The following is a 27,472-nucleotide window of genomic DNA, read 5'->3' as shown; positions in this document are numbered from 1 at the left end:
CAACTATGGTGGTGGGAACTAGTAATCCTCCTCCAGAGAACCAGAATAAATAGATGTTTCTAGTTAAAAAGTAAGAATGATGTTTATAAACTGCCCTCCCCCCAAATTCTGGACTCTTAGAGCTAACTATTCATACAGAATTTCGCTTTTTATATATCAGGTCTCTACCAATTCTGGACATTTATATACTATGATCATATTTCTTAACATTGGTACATATTTTCTATTTACCATTTTTTATAAATCTAATGAATTTTTAAGTAATTGTACATATGAAGAACATTCATATGTACAATTATATCAATAATAGAAATAGAAGAAAATGTGATATAAGTGGAAAATAAATGCAAAAATATATATTTATACAAACATAAGTACACATAGATTTTAAATGTTCAGAAAATAAAAATAATAATATGTACCACCAGAAGTTCTAGGACCACATTTCTGAAAACTGTGACCCTCTGATCCCTATTTTTTGAATTGAAATTGCACTTCAGAGCCCTTACCACAGTTTCCATTATGAGTTTCCCCTGCTTTCTGAAAGTAGAGTGTTTCTGTGAAAGCTTTCATAGCCCTAATGGCATAAGGCAAAAAACAATTACCATTAGTTTATATAGAAAATTTTTGAACCTTCTCAGTCCCCAAAAATAACCTCTCTCAGACTTTTCCAATAGCTTGGGACACATCTTTTTAAGATGACCAAAATAGGGATTCCTGTGTCTACCTTTGGCTCAGGTCATGATCTTGGGGTCCTTGGATCGAGCCCTGTGTCGGGCTTCCTGCTCCATAGGGAGCCCGCGTCTCCCTCTTCTTCTGCCGCCTGCCCCCCCTTCTTGTGTGTGCTCTCTCTCTCTCTCTCTGACAAATCAAACTTTTTAAAAATTGCCCAAAATAAATCAAAGTAAATCACAAATGCTTTTAGACATAGTTCTGTGTCAAAACTGCCATGGCTTGATGCAGAGTTTAGTTCCTGGGGACGAGCTTGGTGGTGTGTTCAGTGTGTGCACTGCCTTTATAACTACATAATACAAAATGAACACTGAACACTGTTTGTGCTTTTTGCTGTCTTTTTTTTTTTTAATAAAAATGAAAATCCTCTTCAGATTCATGTACTCTGCTAATGTAGGTCTTTCCCAATAGTGAATTAGCATGATATGAACTTTCAAGAAACAAGGGATATCTGTTTGTAGATGTCATTTATGGCCATGAACATATTTTCTGCCTTTGAGGAACCAGACTGAAAGCCCATTAGACCTTCAGACATTGTTTCCGTTACCCTGCACTCCATTATGTCCTTTATTGCATACAGGTACGCACTGTGTATTTAATTCCCGCTCAACAAATTGAACAGTTACACAGTGGTCTCCGGGAATGAAGTCCATTGCAGCTTATGAGAACAGGACAGTGCAGAACAATAGGCTCAAGAAAAGGAACCAGTGATATCTGTGAAAAGTTATTTAAAAATATAAAACTAGAGGTGTCTCTTTTTATTAAAAAGTACATTTAATACCCTTAACTGTGTATTGAGCATTTGGTCAACGTTAATGTATATAATTCTCACAATAGCCCAAAGAAGAAAATAGGATTAGTACTTTCATTTAGTACATGAAGAAAGTAAGGTGGGGAGGGAAGTGAGTAATTTGCTGAAGGTTACTGAAGTAGGATATGGAGGTTTGAGTTTTGAAAGCCAGATTCTGTACTCTCAATCACTACTCTTTGCTGTATTTCTTGTTAGAGTATATGAAATTACCCATGTGAAAATATTTGGATTCTGTCATTCTACAGTTACTTACTGTGATTTATACATCATTTCATTTGTCTTCCATTTGCTCTGCAGAAATGTAGGTATTTCCTTTCCCTGAATTGGTGAAACTCAGATAAAGAGCATGCACTTATAGGAAATATCAAATTCTAAGTGTCCAATATATTTTTATATCATGTCACATAATGTGACATATTGGGCTGTTGTGGAATGTCAAGCACTGGCATAATATATGTCTTAGAAATGCAGAGTGACAGGTTGTCATTATAGCTGTTCCAAGTTTTTGTGATAATGGTGAACCCTGGAAAATTTCATTTTCTGGCTCTGCACATTGCCAACACTTTGATATTTCCCCTATGTTTTCCCAATGGGAAAGACAGAATTGAATTTAGCCAAACCTGATAATTTTCCTTAATGGAAATTTAAGGGGCTAAGAATCCCACATTTGTGTATGGGCTCAATAATTTGAAGTGAATTATCTTCTATTTCTATCCCTAGGATGTAGAGGCAGATGAAGTAGTTTTTCACAGACCTGAATTGTATGGATGAACACCTACTGATGGAGATCATTCAAATTATGAGTTAAGTGCAAATAAAGTGCAAAATAGACCCTATATTTAGCAAGTATCCCTGTCATCTATTCACTAGATGTCAGTGGCAAACCAGCCTCACACCTCTATCCCTAATCTGTACAACCAAAAATGTTTCCAGACTTTGCCAAAAAATTGCCTCCAGTTGACAATCACTGATTTTGAGAATGGAATCTCTAGTTGTTTTGTAATCTAAAATACCTTTACACATATTTTAAGACTTCAGTTTTTTTGGTTTTTTTTTTTTTTTAGGATAATGTCTTATGAGCCACAATACCAAGTTTGCATTACCAAGCAATATTACAACAAAATAACTATTATGTATTTTCTACTAGTATTATCTCTTACATAAAATTAAGTTGTAACACTTGCAGACCCTTTGAGAAATGATGCATTCTTATCTCATTTTAAGGTTAATGAAAGTAATCTCTCCAAATATCAGTAATATAGAGACAAATATAGATAAATATAGAGCATTTTATCATTACATGGTGCTTTTATTTTTTTTTATTTTTTTAAACATGATCATTCCTTTTTTTTTTTTTCTTTTTTAAAGATTTCATTTATTTATTTGTCAGAGAGAGAGAGCACAAGCAAGGGGAGCAGCAGGCTTTCCACTGAGTAAGGAGCCCAAAGTGGGACTCCATCCCAGGACCCTGAGATCATGACCTGAGCCAAAAGCGGACGCTCAACCCACTGAGCCACCCAGGTGTCCTTATATGGTGCTTTTAAACTCAATATTTAATTTTCTCAGTAATTCTGAGGAAGGTTTTAATTTACCCATTTTATTGATTAATAAACAGAGACTTGAGGAGTAGCTGTTGTCTATTTCTTGTGAGTTAGATCAGAAATTACCACCATTCTGAGTAATTTTAGGTGAGTAGAGTAGAGCCCAATATGGGCCTCAATCTCACAACCCTGAAATCATGACCTGAGTCGAAATCAACAGTTAAACTCTTAATGGACTGAGCCACCCAGGCACCCCTTGATGATTAAACTCTTAAGTAAAGCTCTTTTCTCATGAATAAACTTGTTTCATTTCCTAGAGTGGTGTGAAAGATGCATGGCCCTTTCTTTCTTCTGCTCTTCTATTTCTAAATCTAGGTACCACCATTTCCTATTTTGATGTCACTGGTTTTCGTCTTGGGACCTCATGTCGACTGGACCATCTGTCTATAGCCCCTCAAGTGAGCTGCCCTAATTATGTTACATCAGGACAACTTGTGAAGCTCAGAATATCACGTTTCTAACCTTACAACTGATAAGCAGCATAAGCCATTCCCATTGCTATTTTCAGTCCTCTCTCTGTCTTAAATAGATGCATAGATCTCTAGGCTCTTAAGCATCTTCCAGTCCTGTTTACTTTGTAGTCAAGACCCCAGAAATTAGTCTTCCAGAATATGGCTCTTCAAGCCAGAATCCTCAAGGTGATGGTGCCTGTGTAACCTTGATATGAAACCTCCTACACTGTGTAATACTGTCATCTCAGGGAGAGCCACTATTCATTAGCTTAAATTGTCAGCTTTATGTTTCAGTAAAATAAATACACATTTTCCCTACAGTAATGACTTTTTTTTCTCACTTTGTGAAAGCTGCAGGGACCCTTGTTATCGAGAGATAATCATATTCTAGCAGTGCCACTTATTATGCCCAGTGAAAGTCCCAAGGATATGATTATCTCTTAATAACTCTAAAGCTTGTTATGTATCATGTTGTATTGTTGTTTACTTTGAGTGTGTGGGGGAAACCCATTAGTGATCTCTGTGGTTGATATTATTCATTGGGATAATGATAAAAGAATCAAATGACCATTTGTTTGCTTGTAGCTAGACAGCACGATAAATGCATCCCACGTCCCACTGAAAAATGTATTTAAATGTAATCTCTAGCTTAGTATTAGTTTAATAACCTGGATGTTAATACTAAATTAATATCAAGTGAAGCTAAAGGAAAGTTAGGAAATAAACATGGATAATTTAATAACTCTGTGACCTTTACCTCCCACAGAAAATTCAGGTTGGGTTTTAAAATCTGTGAAAGAAGTAAACACCCCTGAAAAAGAAGTACTCACCAATTCAGTGATGGAAAATGTCATTGATAATTTAAGTAAATTAGGATGGATGTAAGGAATCCCCTTAAATATGCCTCTAGAATATAGACAGTAAATGAATTTTTCCCCTCTTACTTCATGCCTTCCTCTCATGTTCAAAGAAAGCAATAATTCTGGTTTCATTTATTGAATACCTTTTAAAGACGAGATAGTTGTCATGCATTCTTATTTTTTATTTACTAGAACCTTGCAATACTGTATCCTGATTTTTAGGTTGGGAAACTGAGACTGTAAGAGATTAAATAACTAGCTTGAGTTCTAGTAGAAGGTAGATGGCAAAGGTTAGCTTCAGATCTGAGTTTAGAGTCCATTTGTTATCTACTGATTATTTAAAGGCATGATATGAAGGATGATTATAATTATAGGACACTTGTAGCTGACAGTGATCTTGTACATGTGTATTATTAGGTAGACACACGTCTGACCCTAATGAAAGGGAAAAAGTTTGCTGAAGTGATGAGACCACTGTCTTCTCTTCTTATCTTGCTTCCAATGTCTGTGAGAACTGAAAAAATTAGGAATGCCTCATCTGGTTGTTTTTGTTTTTGTTTTAGCCTTTTAATTAGGACAATTTTCATACTCTTAACTGTCACTTGGAAAAGATTGTTTTGTTCTGAATAAGTATTTAACACACTTTACTTCTGAGGTATTTGGCAGGGTCTAGATCAGGACTTCTGTTCTCCAGGGTAAAAATCCTTTTTGACCCAGGATTTGCCAGCTGCTATCTCTTTCTATTTGCATTTAACCAAGAAGCTCTGCAGTCATTAGTGGATTTCTGATTTCTTGTATTATAATAAAGCCAATGCACTTCTGTTGACACCAGCTGATATGTTCAAAACTCATAGACCCAATCATTCTGAACAGAGGGAGATTCATCCATTTATTCATACATTAATTTTCTTTCTACTCCTACATGTGACTTTTTAGAGTTTATAATAAAAGCCACAACTAAATATGAACCATAATTTCAAGGTGTTATAATAGCAGATAAATTGTATAGATTTAACATTGGAAAATTTAATAAATGTTCAGTTATTTTAAAAGATAATTAAATATTTTGTGCATATTATAAACTGGGCACTGTTCTTTGCATGGATTATCTCATTCTGCCCTCACAAAAACAATGTAAGGTAGATACATAATTATTAGGCTCTTTTTATGCATAAGGAAACAGAACTTAAAGAGAGTGAATAAAATGAAAGCCTTTCCTCATGTTCTTGTTCAGAGGAGGCTGTTACTCTCTTGCCTCTAATGGATGCACAGTTTCTTTCCCTGCATAAAGCATGGCAAAAGTAGCCAAGAATAATGCATGTATCTTTACCCCTTTATAAAGAATGGTATTGTGTATCTACCTACCTTATTTATCTCTTGAGTGTGCTGGCTGGCTGCATTTAAGATGAAAAGTTTTAACTAAATCACTTTCCCCCTGGTAAGAATATGGCTGTTCAACATTCCCCCCACCCCCACCCAGTGGAAAGTAATTCCTAATTATAAAATCAAGAACTTCTCCATACCTTTGTAAGCATCTTTAGAAGTTTCCTTTTAAGAGCAGTCAAGAAAACATATGGTAGAAATGGAATTATTTTTTTTTCAAAGATTTTATTTATTTGTCAGAGAGAAAGAAAGCACAAACAAGGGGAACAGCAGGGAGAAGCAGAGGGAGAAGTAGGCTTCCCACTGAGCAAAGGAGGCTGATGTGGGACTTCCAATGACCTGAGCCAAAGGCAGACACTTAACTGACTAAGCCACCCAAGCATCCCAGATACAGAATTAATTTTTAAGTTACATGTCCCTTGCTTAGTTTTTAATTTGGATCTTTTCATTCACTCAGCACATATTTAAGGAATAATTGTTTTAGACTAGATTGTACAAAGCTCTACAACTTTAAATTGAAGAATAAGACAAGACAGATACATATAGTCCTACAAGAAAAGATACGCATTTATGTATGGGGTGGGTGGTAAGCACACTGTGATTATTGTCATTTTAGAAACCTGTTGAATGTAACAGCACAATGAAATTCTTTACAATCCTGAAATGTTATGATTGTGTAAAGAGGATTATTTCAAAAATAATACTCTGATTTTTTTTAATTGAAATACAGTTTATGTGTAATATATTAGTTTCAGGTGTATAACATAATGATTTCATAATTGTATACATTACAAAATGATCACCATAAATTCTGTTATCACAAAAAGTTCTTTCATTTTTTTTTTAAGACTTTATTTATTCATTTGACAGACAGAGATCACAAGAAGGCAGAGAGGCAGCCAGAGAGAGAAAGGAGGAAGCAGGCTCCCTGCTGAGCAAAGAGCCCGAATGCGGGGCTCCATCCCAGGACCCTGAGATCGTGACCTGAGCCAAAGGCAGGGGCTTTAACCCACTGAGCCACCCAGGTGCCCCCACAAAAAGTTATTTCAATATTATTGACTATATTCACTAAGGTGTACTTTTCATCCCCATGATTTATATACTTTATAATTGGAAGTTTATACCTTTTAATCCCTTTAACTTATTTCACTTAATCCCCTACCCCCATTTTGGCAAACAGCAAATCCCCAATATTACTTTATACCAGTCAGAATGGTTATTATCAAAAAAGACAATAAATAACAATAAATAACAAATGTTAAAGGAAATGAGAAATTTTGGTGAGGGTGTGAGAACAAGAAACCTTTGTGCCCTGTTAGTGGGAATGTTAATTGGTGCAGCCACTATGGAAAACAGTATAGAGTTTCCTCAAAAAAAAAAAAAAAAAAAGTGCCGTATGATCCAGTATTTCAACTTCTGAATATTTCCGTGAGGAAAAGAAAATGCTGATTTGAAAAGACTTATATGCCCCTATATTTATTGCAGCATTATTTACAGTAACCAATTCTGAACCAATAATCTAAGTGCCCATCAACAGATACTTGTTTGGATAAGATGTGTATATATATATGCAATGGAATATTACTCAGCCATAAAGAATGAAATCTAGCCATTTGTGACAACATGAATAGACCTAAAAGGTATTATACTAAGTGAAATATGTCAGACAAAAGAAAGACAAATACCATATGACTTCATGTATATGTAGAATCTAAAAAATAAATGAAAAAAGGCAACAAAAAGAGAAACAGACTGAAATATATAGAGAAGAGTCTATTATGTTTTTACATTTATTTTGATGATGTTTGTTTGGGTGGTGGTGGCTGAGTAGAGTAGTAGCTTGATTTGTCAGCAAATATTGTGAAGTTAGGGATATTTTCTGTTTATTTTCCCAGTAACTATTTTTGGAATAAATAAATGAATGTAAATATAAAATCTGTTGGTCTATAATAGTAAGAAACAGCTGAGTATGAATCATATTTATGAGCCAAAAAAATTTGTATATGTAGATTTTCTTGCAAATAATGTTGTGGGGTGGTTTTTGTTGTTTCTTTATATTGCTCATGTATAGTTCTTGCTCAGTTCCTTTAGGCACATAGCTGGGACTTCATATTACCCACAGAAAGCTTGCTTTCAGTGGGCTCATTTCTCAACCAACAATCATTTACTTGCAAGTTGTAGAAATGTACCCTAGTTCACATAAAGAGAAGGGCTGTTGAAACCATATGTCAGGCAGTAATTGCAGTCTAAGAACAGAAAACTGGGTAAAACCTGACCCTAGAAGAACTTGAAAAGGCAGGAGATATGGCTACTTGTCACCCCTTTTATTTTTAATACTTCATTTCTCATGGGGATTAGGATTCAGGATGTATGTTATCCCAATCATAGTTTTTCCAGAACGTCTTTTCCATTCTCTGATTTCTCAACACACAAGTTTCTTTTACAGTAATTCTTCCTGTACCTGTCTGGAATTCTCAGTGGTGCAGTTTAGAATCTCTGAGAGAGAATCCTATTAGGTTTAATGTGGGTCAAGCATTCCTCCTTGTTCAATCACTGTTGCCACTTAGATTTAATTACACAGTACATAGGGCAGTCCTTTCCAGGAGCTGTGGATGGGCTAAAATTTTTAAGGTGCAAATGTTGATTCAGAGACCTTCTTGGGATCATTCCTGGATATTCCTGCTTACTTTTCCAACCCTTTGAACTGCCTTCCATTCTTCTGGGTGTTGTTCTTTGCTCTGTGACAGCTAACAAATCAGATAAATGTGTTCTTGATGTTAACCCATCTCACAGCTAATTTCTTTTAACCAGTGTTCCCTCTGGGAGCAAATCCAAAAATCAAAGGGATGAATTTAATGATAAATATTTTATTTTTTAAAAAAATTTTTTAAAAGATTATTTATTTACTTGAGAGAGAGTGTGTGTGCCCCCACAAGAGAGCAGGAACAGAGAGGCGCAGAGGAGAAGGAGAAGCTGACTCCCCGCTGAGCAAGGAGCCCTAACTGGGGCTCCATCCCAGGACCCCAGGATCATGACCTGAACCTAAGGCAGATTCTTAACTGACTGAATCATCCAGGCATCCCTAATGCTAAATATTTTAGACAGTGGGAAAATATTGGGATGTATTGCTTTTCAGTGCTGACTTTACTTTTTTATGTATAATCCTTCTTTATGAAAAACTATTTATGATAGATAAGAATCTTTCACCACTGTTATTATAATGTTACTACTGGTGTGCCATATGCCAGGTAGAAGACTGCATACCTAAATTGGATTATGTCATTGAATTTTTGGTTGTTCTTTGAGGCTAAATAATGCTGTTGTCCCCACTTTACAGGGGAAATTGAGGCTTATGTTAGTTAATGAATTGCTCAAAATTACGTGGCAAGTAAATAATTGAGTCATTATCCCATCTTGGGCAGCTCTCTGTTCCATAACTTGTGCTTTTAAAAAAGAGGAACATGATTATTATATAATAAATAAAATTGAAAACTAAGTTTTCATTTCAAATCTATATCACTGCACAAGTATGATATCTACTTGCATTCTGTGAAGAATATTTTTTGTACTTATGTACATATATGTGTGTGTGTGTCAAGTTTTAGTAATACTTGAAAAGAAAGAATGAACCCTTGATCATAGTTGTAGTTTTTGTTTTTTCTGGTTTATTATCATTTTTTAGCAATTGTTACTGATGTGTAAGCTAGAGTTGCAAGAGATGCCAGTAGTTATACATAGAACTTTGCATTCTTATCTGTGGCTATCCCTAATGTAACAAAAAGTTAGACTTTGAGGTACATACTGAACTTTGGTAGCCACCTCACATACATAGAGCTGGTGACTGAGCACAGTAACATAAAACAAATGGTGATTTATTTGTGATTCATTATTGACTTGAATATGGGATTTTTGTCTGTTCCATAAGAAATGATTCATTTGTCATAATCATCGGTGGCACTTTATTTGGGGGGAATATATAAGGAAAGACATTAAAAAAAGATAAATTACATTTCTGGATATATTAACAATATAAAGAAGACCTATTTGGTTCTTACTTTCTGGACATTATTGATATTAACTTGAAAGTAAACATAGTTAGGTGCTTAAAAATTGATGAATTATTATGATACCCAGCATGGGCCACCGTAAAATTAATAAATGATAATGTTTTTATGGTTAATCAGGAAAACACAGTATTTCTATCTTAATAAATTATACTATATTTAAATGTAAATTAGATTAGACTTGTATAAAGATATTTCTGAGTGACCAATCTATATTGATCTACATAAAATATTTTTAATTATAAAAAATTATAAGACAATTATTTTGTTCAGAAGTAAAGTTATCTACAATAGAAACTTGGTTACAAGATATATACATATACATAAACATGAAGGTATGAATATATGCATTTATTCTCTGTAGTATTGTGTATATATATTTTTCTTTAGAGGGAAACAGTATTGCTTCAGGGGAAATTACTCTCAGGCACAGAACTATTTTGCAATTAAAGTTTAACTTGGTGGCTTTAAGAGAAGATATAATACCCTATTTATGGAAAGAGTGTTTTGTTTTTGTTATTGTTAGTCTCATTTTCCATATTCATATGTCTGGCAAAAACCACCAGATATTTTCTAGTTCATTGTTCACCGTTTCATTATTTTATAAGCTTTTATAATATAGTTTCTTTAGAAATTGTCTTTTTTATTGAATCTGAATATCACAAAATATCACAGGCTCCTAGAGCCATTATACTAACAAAGAAAGGCTTGAGTAGTGAATTGACTTGTCAAAAGTCACACAGCTAGTGGGAGACAAAGCAGAGAAAGGAACATAGCATCCTGGCTCCTAGTCTGGGCAATTCTATCAAGCTGGAAATTCATAATGACCATATTTAGTTTTCTTTTCCTCCTAATTTAATTTTAGAATGGCAGTAGTTAAGTATCAGCTTCCCATAGCTTATTTATACTTGAAAATTGTATTTATTTGTATATTTTTAATTTTATTCTAGGGATCGTTGATATAAAATACCTCCAACAGTATGTGGTCTGAAGAACTGCCCTAAAAGGTAAGCTTTCCACAAGGGAAGATTGTCTTTATTTCACTTTACCTTTGGTTTAGCATCCTTAGTTTTTATGGAAACAGTGAGATTTGTTCCTTACAGACTGACTGATGCTATGAGATCATTTTAAGTGTTTTTCTGAAGGTTGAAGTTAATGAAGATAGTGAAATCAAGTAAATTAGGACTTGACAATGGGAAATTGAGAACTTTCCCAAGTCTTTCTGGAGAAGATACTTGTGGTAGCTGCTCTGTGGCTCAGATTAATTTGATAATTGAAAAACTTTTGAATTTGGCATCATGGAAAGAGTATTGGGAATGAAGTAAATGTTTTTGCACTTTTACCAAGTGATTTTATAGGAAAAGACATTTTATCAGTCAAATCAACACAAATATTAAGTTACTAAATCCTACATGTATTCAGGTCTTAAAATTGAAGCCTTTTAGGGTTAAAACACAAGCAGCATTACTCATTATCTATGATACATGCAAATTTTTTCCTTCATAAAATATTCAGATGCAATAAAGTGAAATACCTGTTTTTATTTCCTAAGGCTGCTATCACACAGTACCATGAACTGGGTGACTGAAAACAACAGCAATTTATTTTTGTCGTAGTTCTGTAGTTTAGAAGTCTGAAATGAAAGTGTAGTCACAGTCTTACTCTCTGAAGGCTCTAAGGGAGGAATCCATCCTTGAGTCTTCTAGTTTCTGGTAGTTGGCAACAGTATGTGGTCTTTGTTGGCATGTAATGGCTTCATTCAGATCCCTGTGTCTTCACATAGATTTCTTCCCTGTGCACCTGTGTCCAAACTTGTATTTGTAATAAGGACATCAGACATTGGATTCAGGGCCCAGTCTAATCCAATGCAATCTTGGGATGGTGGTGGAGGAGATCTCATTCCATTGATACACATAAAATAAAGTGTCAACTTATTTTAAAAGTTGTAATAATTATGTTTTGATGGACAATGTATCTCCCAAGCAAGATAAAATTTAAAACTCTGTTAATCAGTACAGGACTGATGACGTTGGGTAAGTATCAGCACACAATTTGGCTCTCAGGGGAAGATTATTTTTAACACCCTTAATTATTTTAAAAAAATAGGAAAAAATTTATTTTACTTGATTCCTTAGTTGTTTCGCATAAGCCAAGATCGAGTAATATATTTTTTACAAATTAAGTATTGCTCTATAACAAGCTGGTCTCAGATTCATAGCCTAGAAATAGTACATATTAATTATTTCTCATGAATCTATTACATAAGCTGTTTGGATCATCTGATGTGGAACCCATTCTTGACTGGGTGTGTTAGTGTATATAGGGTCACCCAGGCACCTCACACCACATTTTTTTATCCATTCATCCATCAGTGGCTACTTAGGTTATTTGCCTATCTTGATTAATGTAAATAATGCTGCAGTCAACATAAGGGTGCATATATCTTCCCAAATTAGTATCTCTTTTTTTAAATAAATACCCAGAAGTGAAATTAATGGATCTTATGGTAGTTTTTACATTTTTTGAGAAACCTTTACACTGTTTTTCACAGTGACTACACCAATTTACACTCCCATCACCAGTGCATGAGACTTCCCATTTCTCTACATCCTTGTCAATGCTTTCTATTTTTTGTCTTTTTGATTTTAACCCTTCTGAGAAGTGTGAAGTGGTATCTCATTGTGGTTTTGATGTGCATTTCCCTGATGACAAGTGATGCTGAAGCACCTTTTCATGTGCTTGTTGGCCATCTGTATGTCCTCTTTGGAAAAAAATGTCTCTTCAGATCCTCTGCCTGTATTTTAACTGAGTTATTTTTTATACCTGATACTATATAAGATTTTTATGTTTTAGAAATTAGCTCTTATCAAATGTATGATATACAAATGTAAGTTACTTTCTTATTTTCATGGTTGTTTCTTTCACTGACTGAAGTTTTTAGTTTGATGTAGTCCCAGTTGTTTATCTTTGATTGTGTTACTGTTGCTTCTGGAGTAAGATTCAAAAGGTTGTTGCTAAGAACAATGTCAAGGAGATTACCACCTATGTTTTATTCTAGGAGTTCTATGGTTTCTGGTCTTAAATTCAAGTCTCTAATCCATTTGAGTTAATTTTTGTATTTGATGGAAGATAGTACTTTAGTTTCACTCTTTTGTATGTGGTTGCTCAGTCTTCACAACACTATTTATTAAAAAGACTCTCCTTCCTTGCCTCCTTTGTCATAAATTGACCATATATGTATGGGGGCTTATTTCTGGGCCCTCTTTTCTGTTCCACTGATCTGTCTGTTTTTATGCCAATGCCAAAGTGTTTTGATTACTGTAACTTTGAAGTACTGTAAGAAATGAGGGAGTGTGATGCCTCCAGCTTTGTTCTCTTTTTTTTTTAACTCTGGAGAGTTTTGGCTATTTAGGACCTTCTGTGATTCCATACTATTTTAAATCATTTTTGTCCTATTTCTGAGAAAAATGCCATTGGAATTTTGATAAGAATTGCACTGAATATGTAGGTTTCTCCAGGAGGGATAGACATTTTAAGAATATTAATTCTTCTTGTTTTCAGTATAGAAGTTCTTTTTCTCTGTGATTAATTTATTTCTAGGCATTTTATTATTTTTTTGGCATTTTATTCTTTTTGATGCAGTTGCAAAGGGAATTATTAACTTCTCTTTGATAGTTCATTGTTAGTGTATAAAAATGCAATAAACTTTTTTAATACTGATTTTGTATCTTGCAACCTTGCTAAACTCATTTATTAGTTCTCAGTTTTTTGGTGGACTCTATGGTGTTCTACATATAAAAGCATGTCATCTGTAAATAGTGATAATTTCATGTTTTCCCTTCCAATTAAATGTCTTTCATTTCTTTTTCTTGTCTAATTGTTCTGGCTAGGACTTCCAGTACTATGCTGGAGTTCAGTAGTAAGAGTTTGCATTCACGTCTTGATTCTACTCTTAAGGGCAAAGCTCTCAGCTTTTTGTCATGGAGTATGATTTCAACACCTTAAACTATTAAAAACAGTGGAATTGGAACACAAAAGATGTCATTATATGCTCCATTCTTTTCATGGGTAATTACTGACGACTGAATACGATGACGTAGAAAAGAAGTATCATCACTGGCTTAGTAGGGTCTATAATAAGAAAGTATGCTAATCAAACAAGCAGTTACTGTACCATGTGATTTTCATGTTGTCCACATTGATACTGGCCCTGGAGGAAAACTTAACCCAGAGAAGAAAAACCACAGAAGACTTCCTCAAACATTAAATTTTTAGTTAGCTGCAGAGAGTTGAAGAAAGATGTGAGAAGGGTACAGGTTGAGGAAAATAATACATTTCTGAAAGAAGGAATAGAATGAAGAAAAGCAAGAGGAAAAAAATAGCATATTAAAAAAAAATTTTTTTTTTTAAATTCAAGGTAGGGACACCTGGGTGGCTCAGTAGGTTAAGCACCTGCCTTTAGCTCCAGTCATGATCCCGGAGTCCTAAGATCAAGTTCTGCATCAGGCTCCCTGCTCAGCAGGGAACCTGCTTCTCCTTCTCCTCCTGCTGCTTCCCTTGCTCATGATCTTCTCTGTCAAATAAATAAATAAATAAAAATCTATAAAAAAGATGTGGCAAATATGTTTATATATGTATATATGTATACACACAGACACAAACAATTGCAATTCTACACAGGTATAAAAAAGAATGAAATTTTGACATTTGTGGCATCATGTATGGACCTAGAGGGTATTATTCTAAGTGAAGTAAGTCAGAAAAAGAAAGACAAATACTGTATGATTTTGCTTATAGCTGGAATAAAAAACAAACAAACAAAAAAATGAACAAACCCAAACCAAACTCATATATACAGAGAATAAGTTGGTTTCCAGAAGGAAGGGGGCTTGAGGGAAGGCCAAGTAGGTAAAGAAGATTGAGAATTACAAGTTTCCAGTTATAGGGGCATCTGGGTGGCTCAGTTGGTTGAACGTCTGACTATTGGTTTCGGCTCAGGTCATGATCTCAGGGTCTTGAGATTAAGCCCTGCGCCCCCCGCCCACCTCTGGCTGATACTCAGTGGGGAGTCTGCTAGAGATTCTCACCCTCTTCCTCTACCCCTCTCCATGCTCACTCATGTACATGCTTTCTCTCTCTTTCTCTAAAAATGAGTGAAGAAATCTTAAAAAAAAAAAAATACATACACACACACACACACATATATATATGTGTGTATATATATATACACACATATATATATATACCAAGCTTCCAGTTATAAAATAACTTAGTCATGGGGATTTAATGTGCAGCATGGGGACTGTCATCAATAATATAGAATTGCAAATTTGAATAGGAAAGTAAATCTTAGAAGTTGTCATCACAAACAAAATGTAACTTTGATGAGAGATGGTAAATAGACTCAATGTGGTGAACATTTTGCAATGTACACAAATGTTGAATCATTACATTGTACACCTGAAACTAATAAATTTATCTCATTTTTACATCAATAAACAAAAAAAGTTGTTGGATCTTTCCAAAATTAAGACTGAAAGGCAGGAGGAGGTCAGGTCCTTTTAAATTGTCATGATCCCTTTTAGGTTTTCTTTAAGGAAGGGCCTGGCACTACCTCCAGGTGCCCTAGCCTTTTGTCATCTACCACAGGTTGTAAAAGTGGTAGCCTATGGATAAGAACAGCTTCAAAACAGAGTTATGTTGGTTCACACATTTGTTTGTTGTTTTTTACCTTTTAATTGCAAAAAGATAAAAGTTTTAATTGTTGCCAACCCTTGAAAATACAGTTTCAGATATAATGATGATTTCCAGATTCTCTCAGAAGAAATCAGAATACCTTCCTACCTCAGTCTTGCTCTCCTAGATGACAGAAGGGCTTTCCTGGGCAGCTGCTGCCTCCTCCTTTCCTCTCCAGTTTATCATGCCACTTCATTTGCTACCTATTTGGCCCTGACAGACCCTTGAGTTCAGTATCCTCAGCTGCATAAAGACTTCTGGATTGATGAAATGTGGAAGCTTTGCTCAGCTTCTGAGAGTTTGTCTCTGGTGAACCAAAGATCATAGGTTCAGTGGCTGAATGGGCCATTTAGTTGTTCCTGTCATATATCTATCAACTAAGTGAAAATAATTTTGGCTCTATGTTCAGAGTCCTGTGCTTTAAGTTCCTGCTCTGATGTTGGAGCTGGTAAATAAACTTCTCTTAGACTCATTTTCCCATCAGCAAAACGGAGACTGTAATATTCAAGGCTTACATCATGTAAATTTGTTTTGTTAACACTACAATATTCAGTCTAATGTACACACAGAGGAAAAAATGGAAGAAAACAATTACATTCTTTTTCTCAGGATTGGTAGAAGTAATTTTCTTCTTTTGATAGATATTAGTCAATTAAAACTGGGAAAATTAAGTACTGATACATGGTGCAACATGGAGGAAATGTGAAAATAGTATAAGAAGCCAGACATAGAAGACTACATATATGATTGCATTTATATGAAATGTCCAAAATAGGCAAAACTATCAATATAAAAATCAATATAAAAAGTGTAATAGTTGTTTCCAGGAACCAAGGGCAGAGGGGACTGCTAATAAGCACAGGGTTTCTTTCTTTCTTTCTTTCTTTCTTTCTTTCTTTCTTTCTTTCTTTCTTTCTTTCTTTCTTTCTTTCTTTTTTTAAGATTTTCATTTATTTATTTGACAGGCAGAGATCACAAGTAGACAGAGAGGTGGGGAAGCAGGCTCCCTACTGAGCAGAGACCCCCAGTGCTGCACTGGACCCTGAGATCATGACCCGAGTCGAAGGCAGAAGCTTTACCCCACTGCGCCACCTAGGAGCCCCAAGCACAGGGTTTCTTTTTTGGAATGATAACTATGGTCTCAAATTAGTGGCGATAATTGTATGACCTTGTGAATATACTAAAAATCACTGAATTGTATAGTGAATGGTGAATTTAAATGTGAAATATATCTCAATATAGTAATAGATTATGAAATGCATGTTTTAAGAAGACAAAATTTCTCCTTCAGATAAGATGACTAGGGGATGTAACAAAATAAAGAGACTCCTAAGGTTGTCATTCAAATCAGTACATACTGTCTTCCTAAAATCCTGACATGTCCTCCCAGGCCAAAGACCAAGTCAGGTTTCTAATTTTAAGGATTAATGGTTTAATACAAAAGTTGTAAGTGATGGAGGCAGAGAGAGATGGGTGAACATTTGAATTTTTTTCAGTTTTTATCTCTGTAAGCCTCAGATTCCTCAGACTATAAAGTAAGGGTCCTAATAGTCATTTTGTTGCGTTTGTGAGAGTTACAAAGAGTATGTCAAGTACTGATCCTAGTGTCAGTTATAAGACAGGCCCTCTATAATTCATACTTTTTAAATGAATGTTACTTGCTGTAAATTTTAGGCTATAACATTATATTATGGGCAGCCCGACTGTCCCAAGAGTAGTTTTTCTTATGCTAGCATCTTGGCCAGAAAGAAAATAATGGTTAGAATTTTCACTATCACTTAATGAATTTAATCAGCCCCTGAGGGACTTCTGATGTAGCAGGGAAATATTTAATGGAGAAACATGATTTTTATTCTTCCTTTGTTTCTCTTGATAGTTGACAGAACCTTCCCTAGCAGAGGTAACATTACCTATGCTGAGAGAGGAGTATTAACATACCATGAGGGTAATGTTAAAATGAAAAGAACACATCCCTGTGGCCTTACATTAAAATGTTTCTGTGCACATGTGGTTCTGAATGCAATTTAAATTGCTGCCAAGAAAATAAACCACTGCCTGAAAATGGACAATTCAATCGTCCATCAGTTTTTATGATTTATGATTTTTTTCCCTTTAGAACATAGAGTGTTTGTTCTTTTTTTAACTTTGAGTTTATCTTTGGGAATTGAAATTAAAATCATAATCTAGGAATATAACAGATGATTGAGTTATTCAATGTAGCATATTATAGATTATAACATTAAGCAGAAACTTTTAATCTTTATTTTTTTTTTTAAGATTTTATTTATTTGATAGAGAGGGAGAGAGTAAGAGAGAGAGCAAGAGCAGGGGGAGGAACACAGGGAGAAGCAGACACCCTGATGAGGGGAAGTTGGATCCCAGGATCCTGGAATCATGACCTGAACTGAAGGTAGACGCTTAACCAACTGAGCCACCCAGGTGCCCCAGAAATTTTTAATCTTAAATATGAAAAGATGGTTGTATGAATTGTTCTGTTTGATAAAATTGGTGTTGTATCCTTTATGGCTAACAGGAAGGATTTTGCTGTGGGGAATAGTTGGAATAACAGTTGGGGTCATTTGTTCTTTTAACAAGTATGTACACAGGGATCTAACTATATGTCAGAATCTATATTAAGTTCTCACCAGAACTTAATATGGTGGCAAATAAAATATGTATGTACCCTTAGCTTTTGAGTTGATAGATCATAGAGATGACAGATGTCAACTAGTAAAAAAAAAATCTCCTGATTGTGTTAGAGGCCATGAAGAAAATGCAATGATAGAGGAATAGGTTATTAAATGAATGAAAGGATATTCATGAAAGAAACTGAAGACACTAACACAAATGGAAAGATACTCCATGCTCGTAGTTGGAAGAACTGATACTGTTAAAATGCCTACATTATCAAAAGCAATCTACAGATTTAATGCATTCTCTATCAAAATGCCAATAGCATTTTTCACAGAGCTAGAACAGTTCTAAAATTTCTATGAAACCACAAAAGACCCCAAATAGCCAAAGCAATCTTGAAAAATAAAAGCAAACCTGGAGGGATCCCTTCTGACCTTCAAGTTATATTACAAAGCTTTAGTAATCAAAACAGTATGGTACTGGAATATCTGTGTTTATAGGTGGGCATTGGTCTGCATTAGCCAAGTCTACCATGTTTTTAAAACTGGCAGTTTCTAAAATCAGCTTTCTACTCTGTAAGAAAAGATGCTAAATTACCTTTTCCACAATGATCCTATGACTCTGTGAAACACCTCATTATATGAACTAATGGGAAGACAAATCAGACTGAATATCAGGTCCCCTGTCTTGTTTTCTATTTTGATATTAACCAAATGTGTGATGTTACAAAAATCATTAAACTTTTGTTATTTTCCCATCTATAAGGTAAAAGGCTAGAATTCAGGGACTTGGGTAAATGGATTCTCTTCTCAGCTAAGCATGTTTAGAAGGGACATGTTTTTAGGAAAGACCGTACTTCATTCCCACTAGTCTGATATTTAGTTGTGTGATTATCTCTAGCTGAATTATTTTTGACATAAGTTACTGAAAAACTACATCTTAACCGAATTTAGTTTGTGGTATTTTATAAGTAACTGTTTAAAGAACCATCAATCTGTAGGTTAAATCTATGGATTGAATGAAATTAGTTTAGTTTTACAGGGGTCTCAAAAGGTAAAACTAAATTAAGCATTTGTTGATTGCTATAGTACACTTTTTTTTAAGAGAGCTTCCAGAGTAAGCCTGGGTTATTTCTTTCATCATATGAAATAAAAAGAAAATGGAGTACATTTTTATCTTGCCATGTTTAAATTAAGACATATAGTAGCTTGTCAAAATTGCAAAACAAAGTCCTTTGTCTATTTAGTACAGAATCACCCTTCTAATTACACATGTAGTGAAGAAATGTAAACTTCAGAGATCATGTAAAATACCCATTGGAGTCAGTCTTCTCTTTAAAAGTGTTCCCAAAACCATAGACTTCAGGATTTGAGAATCACAAAGATACACTAAAAGATATTAGCCAAAACCCAATGAGTTGCTGTCAGTTTCCTTTTAGCCACAAATATTGTAAGGAAAAAATAAAGATCTATTTATCTGAAGATTATGCAGGAAAATTTATTAAAAATACAGGCTTGCAAGGACTGATAGACTGCAAACTGTTAGCATTGCTCTAATTTCACAAACCCTTGGACTGGGATAATATTACCTAGGGGAGTCATACAAACACAAAGTGGCATAAGATTTCAGATCTAGTGCTGATGGCCCAATATAATGCACCGAGTACATTGAAACAAACAACCAGAAACAAGCTAGAGAAATTGGAGAAGCTTAAACTTTGGGAACTGTGCAGAGAAACTGGAAAGAAACACAGTCAACTTTATCTGCACAGGATGAAATATCACACAACAGGAGGATGTTAACATATCTCTGGTGAGCCTGTTGGGGACAGGACATAGACAAATTACCGAAATCCAGGCTTCCCATTAAAATCTGTTTTGAAGTGAGACAGACATTTGTCTCAAAGGTCAAGGACTGAATGTGCCTTAGAGAAGTGGCTGTGGTTATTTTACCTTTTAATCCACCTTTGAAATAAAAGATTAGAGGTAAGATTTTTACCTTGCCGGAAGAATGAAGCTTTTAAAGGAGAGCCATAATTACAGCTATCTTCAAAGTAGGTGGATGCGGAGTCTTAGGGAAGTGTGGGATTAACCTTGTTGATAATGACAGAAGCCAAGGTATCCACTGCAGTGTTCTTAAGGGCTTGAAAACCAAGGATTTGGAGAGCAGGTGGTTGGACACAGCTGCCGAATAATCCTCTTAACCTCATCTGTACTTCACAGGGCGAAAAATAGCAGGAAAATAAAAATCTCCACCAAGTGGTTGATAGCAATGAAATAAGACGAGCATCTTAGGTTTACAAGGGCAAATTTGTCCTAGTGCTGATAATCCTAACCAAAAGAAGTGGTTGCTGTAGAGAGGTATGTACTATAGTAAAATAAAGTCATAATAAGTATGCCTAAATAAAGCATACTGTGGGTGGTGATTTCTTCAAGGCACTTCTAAAGCTGTTATCCACGGAGGGCATAAACCCCTCAATATTTTGTCATTAATTTTTTTGTTCATGAAATAGCTAGAAATGAACAGCTTTTGTCAGTGTTTAATTGATACTTATAAATTGAATTTAATCAGGAGCCATCTATGTCTCTTCAAAAAAAAAAAAAAAAAGTCTTACCATCCAACAAAAATTTAAGCAAGACAGATGTAACAGAGAAAAATGGGAAGCAAATGGCCGGCAAATGCACCAGAGTTTATAGAAGAGAGAAAACTTGAATATACCAAGCCACTGGTATTCCTAGAATATTGTAGCAAAACTTAACTAGTCCTGATTAGTATCTCCTTTCCCCCAAATCATGATATAGTCTGAAAAGAAATGGCCTAACACAGTTGCATTTCTGTGCAATATAATGGTCCCATTTCTTAGTAATGCTTTGTTTTTATTTTTTTATTTTTTTATTTTTTTAAAGATTTTATTTATTTATTTGACAGAGAGAAATCACAAGTAGGTAGAGAGGCAGGCAGAGAGAGAGGAGGAAGCAGGCTCCCTGCCGAGCAGAGAGCCCGATGCGGGACTCGATCCCAGGACCCTGAGATCATGACCTGAGCTGAAGGCAGCGGCTTAACCACTGAGCCACCCAGGCGCCCCAGTAATGCTTTGTTTTTAAAAGTTCCTCTATTGAGCTTACCTCAAACCTATTGACAGTCAAAGCTCAAGTTGTCTTTATTACATACAGATCCATATAGTGTAACTCTTGCCATAAATGTGAGATCATTTAGTGACCAAACTGGAAAGAGTAAACTCATAAAAGGCAGTAAGTAAAAAGAGCTCCAGGTAACATCGAGGCCAGATCTCTCATTTTGTGGTTAAGGAAATTTAGGCTCAGAAGTATTTAATGACTTGTCCAGAATTACATGCTCACACAAAGCAGAATTCTTGAGTTCAGAGTTGTGTTTTTTTTCCCACAATGCTGGGAAATCTTCCTCATGTGGATGGTGAGAATTTACTTCTCCACAAGGACAGACAATGGTTTTCCCTTAATTGAATGACATTGAGTTTTACTCAGCAGAAACGAAGAGCTTACATGCATAACAGCTTACGTATTTTGAGTACTTATGATGAACCAGGCACATTTCTATTTCTTATGAACACATGCTCTTTTTTGATACTCAGAATCTTATCCACAGGGAGGTTTTAACATTTTATTTATTTATTTGATAAAAAGAAAAAAAAAATCTGAAGTTCAGAGTGGTTAAGTAAGTTTCCTAAGATCTCATAGTAAATCTGTGGCAGAGTTCCATCTTGATTCTGGGGCCAGGATTCATAATCACTGTTCTTATTCTTACAGGTGGGCAGAAACGGAATGTTAAACCTTTAAGTGCCAGTTAAGAGATTATGCACCTGGGGTTCTCGAAATGCGCCCACCAGCGTGATGTAGGAGCAGCTAGTTGCATCCAAACTCTTTTACCTTTCACAAGGTGGTAAAGTACTAATGGGGACTTTGCGTATGAAAATCTGATATTAGCAAGAGACAGTTGTGCTGAGCTGCTTTTGGCTGGCGCTGCAGAAAAATCACACTTGGCTGTAAAGAAGCTGTTGATTGCTTACACAGGTTTCTGTGGCATGCCAGCTCTACTTGCCAGCCTGCTCTTCCTTATCAAAGAGCCAGTAGTTCCAAGTGAGGTGAGAATCCCACTTCACAAGCATACATAAGCCATTTGGGGAAAATACAAATTAAAAGGCTCCAAGATAGAAATAGAAGCATTAGCAGCAGGAAGTATCTTGGGGATACATTGTGTCAGATTACATAGGGGAGTTGGGAGAATAAGTGAGTCACAGCCTCCCAGTAGATAAACCCTGCTGTGTCAGTAGTTGGGCAGCCTCAGAAGCTGTATTTGCTATTTAAAGGTGCCAGCACTGCTTGAAATGCCCCCAAGCTAGCATCTGCTTAGTAACATCATTGAATTATGCACAGTTTGCCTGTTTTTCAATAGCTTTAGCATTTGTCCTAACTTCTGACCTGTGAGTCAAAGCATTGTGATGGAATTTTACCCATGTTTAAGGGTAGGAATACAGAGATGTAGAATTACAAATGTTTTGCCTTAATATCCACCCAACAATTCAGTCAATGAGCTAAAAGTAAAATGTTGATGTCAAAGAGTTTTAGTCTTTAAAAATAGCACCAATATGGTGTCATGGGTACATTTAATCAGTGTCTTGGCCAAGAAATCTCAGTTGTGAGATGCAGAAACTAAACCAAGCAAAAAAGTTTACTGGAAGAATGCAAGGAATCTCACAATACCTCCAACTAGGAGGTACAGCTGTGCTGATAGAAGGACTGACAAGTCAAGGTGCAAAGGTGTTCCCTTTCTGTCATTTTAGGACCAGGAGGTCTCTCAGTGCATATGTTCTTTCTTTCATCCCCCACCATTCTCTCTTTTTCTCTCTCTGTAATGCTGTTTTCTTTTCTTTTTGCAGATACTTCTTTCTGTGTCAGTTTGTAGTCAGGTAAACTTGGTCATCCTAGCTCTGAATTAACACAACCCTCTGGCTCCCTTGTTTAGGTCTAGTTTAATAACTATCTCCAAATCAGAAATTTCACAGAAAGACCTCTCCCTGTTCAATCACTTTGCGGTGTAAGGAAACATCAAAAGTTCCTTTTGGACTTGTCTTTGGGAATTGGGTACTCCTGAGAAGAGAGTACCTAGAGAGAAAGTTCTCTAGGCTTCGTAGAGTCTACCTCAAACTTTCTTTTGTTCAGCAAATTGTTGGGAATGTTCCTTCTGATCCAGCTTAAAGTATCAGAAGAGCAGGGCTTATCCCTGGTTAATGTGTAATATGAACACTTTTCAGCAAAGGAGATACGTCCTTCTTGCCTTCTAGAACTGCCCTCTGTGATTGCTAGGGTGCTTTTTGCCCTGTTTCATTAATTATTTGTTCACTGCTCATCCTGAATCAAAGGAAATTTAATACAAGGCTCAGGGATTCCATTTCCTATTATTTTTACCATTTCCAGCTATTGGAGAGAGGAGAGATAAGGTGGTACCAGCTCTGGTCTAAAAGTTACTACAGGCAAAGTGCTTCACAGTTAACAAAAAAATGGGGGAGGATGTAGATACTGTTTTTTGGCTGTGGTGTTGTGTATGTGTGGGATATATAGCTCTTAACTAAGTCAGCAGAATAAATTTTAACAAGAGACATTTGAATATAGTTGCAGACTTGCATATTTAGTGGAAATTCCAAGACTTTCAAGACAACCAGATTTATGCATTGTGCCTATTTATTATTACAACTTGGTAGCTACACCAGTAGTTCTCAAACTTGAATGTGCCTACAGATCACTTAGGAATCAGGTTAAAAATGCAAATTGTGCTCCAGTAAGCCTGGGTACGGCCTGAGAGTTTGCTTTTCTAACAATGTTTCACATGGTCCAGGTGCTACTGGCCCTCAGACCTCAGTTTAAATAGCAATGACGTTAAGATACTGTTTTTAGGAGTGCCTGGATGGCTCAGTGGGCTAAAGCCTCTGCCTTCGGCTCAGGTCATGATCCCAGGGTCCTGGGATCTAGCCCTGCAAAGGGCTCTCTGCTCAGCGGGGAGCCTGCTTCCTCCTCTCTCTCTCTGCCTACCTTTCTGCCTGCCTCTCTGCCTGCCTGTGATCTCTGTCTGTCAAATAGATGGATGAAATCTTAAAAAAAAAAAAAAAAAAATACTGTTTTTACAGGCAGAATTTCTGGTTTTTCAGAACAAAAGAAAATATGCTAACTTCTTATTATAGACCTGAACAAAATGAACTTAAGTGTAGTGGGATAACTTGCTTGAGGACAATTTGGTTTGTAGCACTGCTAGAATTGAAAACTAAATTCTGTTGATTCTCCCAACTTCAGGGAGATTCCTTGCTCTTCTGTTCCCTTTAGTAAAAATGACTACATACATAGCCTTAATTCAGTATCACTGTTTTATTTTCAGCTTGAGCAGGTACTTTAAACATAAACCTACACACAAAAAGGTAGGTTTATCTATTTATCAGACAAACTTTTTGAAGCAAAGCCCAGGATGCACATACATTGTTGCTTGATACTAAGATTTTGACACCTGGGAGTTTATTTTCAGAAGCCAGATGAGTAACTAAAGGGCTAAAGGGAACCCATGAGAATAAAACTCAGGTTTTTAAGGACCTTTCCAGTGAGTGGGGCTGTGTGTCCTTTCTCCATGCAGAAATGAGTAGTGTATAATTTCAGTTATATGATCCTGCAACAAGTAGTTTAGCTTTGGACATCTACTTTAAATAGCCACCATCTTCTTAACCTTTTATGTATCCAGTATCATGCTTAAGATCTGTAAATTTAAAATACTGTGATACTGAAAAGGACCAGAATTTTTCATGTTTTAAAATAAATCCAGTTATTTTCTCTTATGTAATAAAATGCATGATTTCTGTACTTGCCATTTGATCTATAGACCCACTGTGTAACATGATTAGTGTTTGGGAATGTCCGTTGATACCCCATGCAACAGTCTTACTTATATGGACGAAGGAAAGTCTAATGTGGCAAAATCATTTCTTTGGATTTCTAATACTTTCAACTTTAGGATCCTTGTCAAAAAGGATACAATATTTTTATCTATTCAAGTTGGATATCACAGCTCACTTAATGTCTGAGGAACATTGTGTCTTGGTAGTTGTTTGATCTTGGGCAAGCCCACCATTTGAATCTCAGTCTTTGTGCTTAAGACATGAAGATGGTAACATCTAACTTACAGGGCAATGGGGTTGAAATCACAGTATAATTGAAAGTTCTTAACTAGTGCTTAGCATATTAAGCACTCAGCAAATACTCTTTTCTTCTCATTCCCCCAAGCATTTACTATCTCTAGGAACAAGCTATAGCAAAATGATAATTCTCTCTATTTACTTCTGGCACCTAGAATGCTCTTGGGTAACTGAAATCAGTTTTAATTGTAACCAAACTGAACAATTAATAGTGTAAACTTGCTATAGGAAAAAGAAAGGAAACATGCTTTCCAGAACCAGTTAAAAATTATTTTCAATGATTTACTATTTCAGATTCCCCACATCATTGCTTCTTCTATTAGTGTGTGTAAGTGAGAACTAATAGTAAATAATGGGAACAGAATCTGAACTAAAGTGCATAGTCATTTTTCATCAAGCAGCTATAATGCTATGATTAGTATCAATTTATTGGTTATATGTAATGAACTAATGTATTAGAGTTTTGTTTGTGTTTTATAGAAATCATTTTTTATCCCAATATAGTTATTTGAGAGTAAGTTCCATTTATAAAATACCAGCGCACATGCAGAATGAAATATATGGCTGCTCTAAGCATAGGTCATCTGTGCAAAACAGTGCATTTGTCTCTTTCACAGTTCCTCGAGATCTGAGGAGAAGTACTTCTCTCTTTCAGTTACAGTTAGATGTCACTGGTGTGTTTATGAATATGTCATGTTTTCATCAAATCATTTAAACATTCTGGGCTTTTTTACTCCATCCAAGTCAAGTAATCATCTTCTCGGTGTAAATTATGATAAACGTTTACTTGCAAAGTTTTAATCAACCAACGGCAGCCCTCAAATATAATAAAACTGTCACTTTATAAGGTTCGGCCACATACAAATATCAGTCAGGTTTGCACCATTTAATTAGCTGGACTTATTTTACAGATAGAGTTAACTCAGCTGTTATATCAGGCTTATTATCTGGTTGGAGAGAACTGAATATAATTGTGTAATTATTACAATGTATACTGTATATTATTGCTCATATGTACCGTATACATTGCAGTGCATTATAATGTTTGACACCTTCGTGTTTACTCAGAAGCCCTCTCTGGAGAATTGCAGGTATGTCTAGTAGCTTAGGTGATACAGTTTCTGGGGAAAGTTATACGAACTTCAAGGGAGTTTTATTACTACGACAAATTGTATATAGCAATCATAATTTTCTACCTTAAGGCTGAAGTGAATCCAAACTAGCATGTGCTTAACTTAAATCATGTATATTTGATTGTTCATTTACTCATTCATTGTCTTTTTAAACAGATACTTTGGAGTTCCTCATAAATTATAGCTGATCTATAGTATACTGTTAAACACATCACCTGCCCTAAGGAAATTAATAGAACAGAGTAAAAACACGTGAATGGATAATCTCCATGTATTGTGACTTAGACCTTTCCTCTGTGTTTGATAGCACAGAGTTTATGGAAACCTTCACAGGGTGGGTGACGTTGGAACAGGATGGGAAGAGCAAGTAGGGGATTGTAAGATATAGGGCACTTCAGTCAGAAGGTACATCTGAGCAAGAATTAATGATTAATTTGTATTGCCTCATTTTTAGCAATAAAATGTATTTTACTCTTCAGTTAAATAATATTTTTGGAATCTTTAGAGTTTTCTTTTTTCCATTCTTCTCCTCCTAAACAATTCTATTTCATCTTTCACTGAACTGAAAATACTGGAAAAAAATGCATAATTTCCCAGTATTTTAGTCTTCTGTATTTGCCCAATGAAATGTGAACACAGTCTTGCATAATGCTGAAAATTGACTTTAAAAAATTCTAAATGCTTGACATTTACTTTTCCTGAAAGCCTGGTTTGGAGTTCAGCTTTTTCTTCTTGAGTGATCAGTTACATTGCTGATAGTTATGCATATTCGGGGGTCTGTGGTAGGGGGCTGAATGAGGTTTTGTTGCTTTTATTAACCAGTTCATAATGTTGTTAAAGAATTGGCTTTACCATG

General features: G+C 35.4%; 1 protein-coding gene across 11 annotated transcripts in view; it reads left to right on the top strand.

Moving 5' to 3' along the window:
• CNTN4 (contactin 4) overlaps window positions 1-27,472 on the top strand; it is a 930,864-nt gene that overhangs the window by 217,326 nt on the left and 686,066 nt on the right. For all 11 annotated transcript variants that reach the window (XM_082711571.1, XM_082711575.1, XM_082711573.1 and 8 more), the window contains one exon: window positions 10,854-10,910. The gene's annotated coding sequence lies outside the window, so the exon portion shown is untranslated. The remainder of the gene's footprint in view (window positions 1-10,853; window positions 10,911-27,472) is intronic.

This window comes from Mustela nivalis (assembly GCF_964662115.1).
Source record: "Mustela nivalis genome assembly, chromosome: 1".
Lineage (NCBI taxonomy): Eukaryota > Metazoa > Chordata > Mammalia > Carnivora > Mustelidae > Mustela > Mustela nivalis.
Note: the sequence above shows the minus strand (reverse complement) of the source record. Positions and strands in the feature narration are given on the sequence as shown.